The sequence below is a fragment of the Protomyctophum parallelum genome (genome assembly GCF_964188405.1).
Source record: "Protomyctophum parallelum genome assembly, chromosome: 3".
Classification (NCBI taxonomy): Eukaryota; Metazoa; Chordata; class Actinopteri; order Myctophiformes; family Myctophidae; genus Protomyctophum; species Protomyctophum parallelum.
In genome coordinates, this window is record NC_139698.1 from 16,190,779 (window position 1) to 16,196,778 (window position 6,000).

Genomic DNA, 6,000 nt, shown 5'->3' on the forward strand with positions numbered 1-6,000 from the left:
TGATTATTTAACATCAATACCCGTCTCTGAGTGTACAAAAAGGACACGTAGTATGAGTCCACATGGTTACGTTTGTACAATCTCAGAGTCACACGCCTGTATGCGGCCATTTTTAACACACTTTGGGTGTTTCCAGTGAGCCAACATGCACAATATCAGACAGCACCCTCTATGACACCCTTTCCACTGGTTGGGACCCGGCTCAATTCAGAACCAGTTTGAACAAATTAAGTTCATGAGCCTGCAGACCTCCAAAATTGGAACGTTAATTACCCTATATTACATTGTTTATAGGATCAAAATAAGTAAATTTATATGATAACCCTTCCACAGTAGTAGCTTTTTCATATTTGATTGTTTTTGCATACTTTCATATATAATGCTGAATTTGCATATTTACTTTTTTAAGATTTGGAAAACAATCAAATCATTGTCTTTGTGTAAGTACTCAACTGGGGAAGTTTCATGGTGATAACGATCTAATATAGGTTTTGCCCACTCAATTCATTTTAACGTTCCAATTTTGGAGCTCTGGCTCATGGACCGGTATGGAACAGAGCCTTCATTAGTGTCATTACAGTAACACCTGTGAAGGAAGTAACGATTCCAATATGGCTGCCTGATGTGCGCCAAGGGCGTATATTCTTTCTACGTCCGAGCATAGACATGGTAACGCCCCGCCTGCCTCTGATTGGCCTACCGACACTGCCGCTCTTGCCTGTCCTCCGAGATGCAAGGCTACTCCGTGGTGGGAAATAATACAGAAATAGTACAAGAGAATGGCAACACGCGACAGTAATTTGTAACTTTTTGTAGAAGAGGCAAACTAATATTGTTTGTGCCATTTGCTTTGATTGAATAATTGATTGAACACGTATGCCTATGTAGGCCTACTATGATTTGATTTGGCTGTGTTCTATATTAAAGTGTTAGTGTTGATTATCGTGTATTAATCTAAACTAACACTGAACTAATACTATTATACTAATAAAGATCAAGGGAAAAGAGACTTTTTTACAGTACAATAAGGTTTAAAGTTTACACATGTATACAAATAAACAGGCCAACGGCATAAACAATATTAGTTTACCTCTTCTACAAAAATAAAAGTTGCTGTCGCGCGTTCCAAGCTGTCATTCTCTTGTGGCTATTATATTTCCTACTTGACTTGTATTATTTCTTTATTTCCCACCACGGAGTAACCTCGCGCAGCAGACTATCCAGCTTATTCCAGCATGTATCTTCCACCTCGGAGACACCGGCTGTGTCGGCAGGCCAATCAGAGGCAGCCGGGATGCGGAAGTAGACGGTTCTTCCGGGTGCTTCAAAACGCCACTGAGCAACTTCTACTGAAATGAATAGCGGGGGGGGGGGGGGGGGGGGGGGGGGGCTATCGCTCCAGTTCAGTCTCTATCCTTTTAATACTCTATGATATGTATAGACTATAGAGTATAGACCCGGAAAACTAATCCCCGTTCATTTTCCTCATAGACTTTTCAGAAAGTATTTATTTAAAGACGTTTACGCCGCGGACAAAGCCAACTCTTGTCGTGACAAATCATGACAATAAACACAATGTTTTGGGCCAAACAAAGAATTAGAAAGTAGGAAAAAAAAACGGTTGCTTTTCTTCTTTGTAATTATTTGTTTGGTCCAAAATATTGTGTTTGTTGTCATGATTTGTCACGACTCGAGGTCTTTAAATCTATAGAGCCTATTGACTTAAACGAGACACTTCCCATCATCCCATCCCATCTCCCCCACCACTCCGCGAGTGAACCAGATACTGCTGCTCTTTCACTGACGCACACACACACACACACACACACACACACACACACACACACACACACACACACACACACACACACACACACAGACACACAGACACACAGACACACAGACAGACACACACAGCTTCTTCTTGGCAGTACATTGGCATAACAAAAGAGGGACCTCAGTGTCACCAAATACCACACAACTAGCAGCATATCTCTACAGTAGATGCAGGAGTGAATGAATGCTGCCCTGCCCTCATTCTCTCCAACATTCACAAACCCTCTCTGGCCTGTACTTAGTAAACTGAACCTCCGTTGTCTCTGTACTTTCTTGTACAGAGAAAGTACCAAACATAGCAGATCTACAGGCTCATATTACAGCATACATTTATGGAAGAATATAGATGGAATATGGAATGAATATAGATGAATATATAGAATATAAATGCTGGGGCACGTTAAGTTGCTTTCAATCTCTCATTCGCACAGGTAGGGATATCTGTCACAAGCTAATTCTAAAAATGTCTTCTAAATGAGACATTTAGAAGACATTTCTATATCAGTGGTTCTCAAACTATTTCATGTCAAGGACCCCAAAAATTACATGTAGGCTAATTGGCCGCCGATCCCAATCTGAAAATATGTTGTTCCAGGGACCTAGGCCTACAGTACAAGAAGCAAAGATTTGAGTCGCTCTGAAAGAATATATATTCAAAGATTTGCGACACATTTTCAACATTTGAAGTGCATATCTACAAGCTATGAGCTACAAGCTATGAGCTTGTAGATCTATTTTTTTTAAGCTAAATAACATATATATATATATATATATATATATATATATATATATATATATAACATAATGCTTAAAACACCAAAAAGGGGTTCCCGTCCTGAATGGGTTAAAAAGATAATAACGTACAATTAATTGTCATACAAATAATTGTGATGAACTGTGTTTTTGGCATTGAACATTGGAACACAACACAACAATCAAAATATTAATATTACTGTTTGCCTTTTAGGCTTCATAATCAAAAGTTGCACGGGTCAGATATGACAAATAACTTAATTATAAAAAGAGTACTGAAACATTTCTAATAATTTTACACTTTCAAAACAATTTGAAACGTTCCACGTAGTAAGCTTGTATATTTTTGGAAGATGTTTATTTATTTTTCTTTATAATTTTTATCCAACGATTTTGTAACCCATTTTTCACCCCTGTGTCAATTATCTAATGTGATCCTGGGCTCTACACACACTCCGCCAACCTAGTCCCCATATATGGGGGACATGGGGAGAGCAACGGACTTGAACTCATGCTTCCTTCATGCCTGAGTGTCCAAGTTGCTCCCAAGTTCCTCCCCCCTGTGATGTTTAAATGTTAAATGTTGCATTTATAATAGCGCATTTATCCAAGGCGCTTTACATAGATTGTGCATTACATTCACCCATTCACACACACATTCAGGGGTAGAGTGGCATGATGGAAACCGAAAGGTTCCCAGTTCGAACCCGGGCTCCCCCAGAGTTAGTGTCGAAGTGTCCTTGCTCAAGACACTGAACCTAATTGCTCCCGATGCCGCCGCCGGTTAAAAATGTATGAACATTTTTCAACAAGGAAACGATTATAAAAATTAGCACCATTCAAGCATTTTGCCGACCCAATAGCCTTTTCTACGGTCAGTGCATCCTTTATCCCAAAATGCCCAATGTGTAGCCTACACAACAGTGTTTTTTTCGTCGAATAAAACTAAGATGATAAATGTTCGTCGGCTACCTTTTGTCACGGACGAAAACTAAATGGAAACGAAATAAGCTAAGATGACTGAAACTAAGATTGACAATTTCTTCAACAAATAAAAACTAGACTAAAATGTTAGGAAGGGACTAGTGGACATGCGATCCAGTAAGTCATTTATTGGTTGCATGCGCTGCAACGCGTTGTGAGCTTGTAGATTGGCTCTTTTCAGCAAGTGTCAAATCAGTCATTATGACGTACGGCATGAAGGCCCGCCAAAATACATTTTAGTCGACTAAATCAACTGTAGAATTTGTCGAATAAAATCTTATGATATTTAGTCGACTAAAACTAAAACATTCCGGGTGACTAAAGTGTGACTAAAACTAAAAGAAAACTATTCAAGTCTCTATGACTAAAACTAAAATAAAAATGTGCTGCCAAAAACAACACTGCTACACAAGACATGTCAGAATGAAATGGGCATAATAATGCCATGCTATGCTCCAAGTGCGTTTTTTTTTATTAACCACTTGAACCCTATAGCAGACCAAGAACAGAGCCAAAAGTGCATGTTTACCAAGTATTGGGGTGTCTGTTAAGTGGTGAAATGTCTGAAAATAAACATGAATCCAACATATTAACAGAAAATATGTGTAATTATAACAAACAAACAAACAAAAAACATGAATGTACACAACAACACTGATGCTAGTGCTGTCAAACAAGTTTGTGAAGCTATATATCTTTGAAATCATGTAGTGTGTGTGTGTGTGTGTGTGTGTGTGTGTGTGTGTGTGTGTGTGTGTGTGTGTGTGTGTGTGTGTGTGTGTGTGTGTGTGTGTGTGTGTGTGTGCGCGCGCGCCAGGTCAAGGGGTCCTTGACCTGAACAACGTTGAAGAGCCCTGCTATAGCGCCACCAATAGGCCACATAGTTTTACTCTTCAATTGAGAAATGCAGACATCTTGTGTATTGCTATCTTTAATCTCCAAGTTATTATAGCGATTGATTCTGTTGTATGTTGTGTGTGTTTCTGATGAATTGAAAAGGGTGGACCCTGCTGTAAACAAGTGTAATGCTTTACCAGTGTGTCGTCCAGTCTTTGTATTGAGTTGTACTTTCATGTGAAATGTATACCCATTCTATTCTGCAAACTGTTAAATACTTAAATCAATTATATATTGTAATAACTGTTAGAAAGGACACAGGACAGCCCACCACGGTATAAGATCACACAGGTTGTAAGAAAGATCACCTTCCTTCACCTACATGGAATGGAGGTGCACTGACCTGTCTGTCAGCAATAACGAACTAAATGAATCAACTTATTGCAGCAGATCTACCAGAGGGACAGCATTTATTTTTAATAGGAGCTGCTGCATTCATGATTCCATCCACAGTCCATATAATAAGACGCGCTATATCTAATCACACAACAACTTTAATATTAAACTCAGCTATTATCGTTAGCTCCTGTGGGCTAACCAGCCAGCCTACCAACCAACCCAGGACTGTCACAGCCTAGTTGGTGACCCATCAGAGTCTGTTACCCAGACGAGTGCAAATTGAGAGGACGACGACGGGGCACTGTGGGCAAATGGTCTGTAAACAAACAAGAGACGATCCGGTGACATCCATAAAACTAACGTGGGGAAAGTAATTCACCCCCTCCCTGGCCTAAAACAACCAGAGGACGCAGTCACAGAATTCGATAGGCCACCGGTTCCGGCGCAACAACACCACCTCAACCGAACAAAAACTCTCGCTACATAGTTTCAAAATGAATGATGGGGGGATGACGAGGGGATTATAAATTATAACCCGCTATTAAAAGATGATCGGGTAATACAGCAGGTTATAACAACACCTTAATAGAGTTAATATAGTGCACAACACATACAACTATACCATGTTTTATTGTGGCAAATCACCTCCGATCATCATCGCGCAGGTTTATATGGATTGGACGAATAGTTATATACTTTGGATTTCCTCACGAAGTCCGAAACAACATTACATTATTATAATATTGTACAACATACCTATGTTCTTTCTTTTTTTGGATCACTGCTATAATTCCACTTGTTGTCTCTGGTCCAAATTTCTATAGACGCGCTGGGCTGGGCGGTGCAGGCTTAGCTGGGGATCGGATCTTTATTGTTATTATTGTAATAAATCCATCAAACCTGTGTCTGTAAGTCCATGGTTCATTTGTGACGGCAACCTGTTACCTTTGTCTCACCACTCTCACACTCCTGGGTGTCGGTCTGACCCTAGCGAGGGTCCGTCGGGGGGTCCAATAAGAACTCAGGATTGTAGGAGCGTGGATGGAAAGTGATCCGCCCACTTGTAGTTAGAACAGTGGTTCCCAACCAGTGGTCCGGGGACCCCTAGGGGTCCTTGAGGGAGTTCCAGGGGGTCCCCAGCTAAATGATAGTTTGTAACCTGCAAATTGACCCTTATATGGGTCTGTAACT

The 6,000-nt window shown here is 40.3% G+C and overlaps 1 protein-coding gene across 1 annotated transcript in view; it reads right to left on the bottom strand.

Moving 5' to 3' along the window:
* LOC310856555 (cingulin-like) overlaps window positions 1-5,708 on the bottom strand; it is a 51,790-nt gene extending 46,082 nt beyond the window's left edge. The window contains exon 1 of the mRNA XM_083762026.1: window positions 5,566-5,708. The gene's annotated coding sequence lies outside the window, so the exon portion shown is untranslated. The remainder of the gene's footprint in view (window positions 1-5,565) is intronic.
* Window positions 5,709-6,000: the final 292 nt, after the last annotated feature.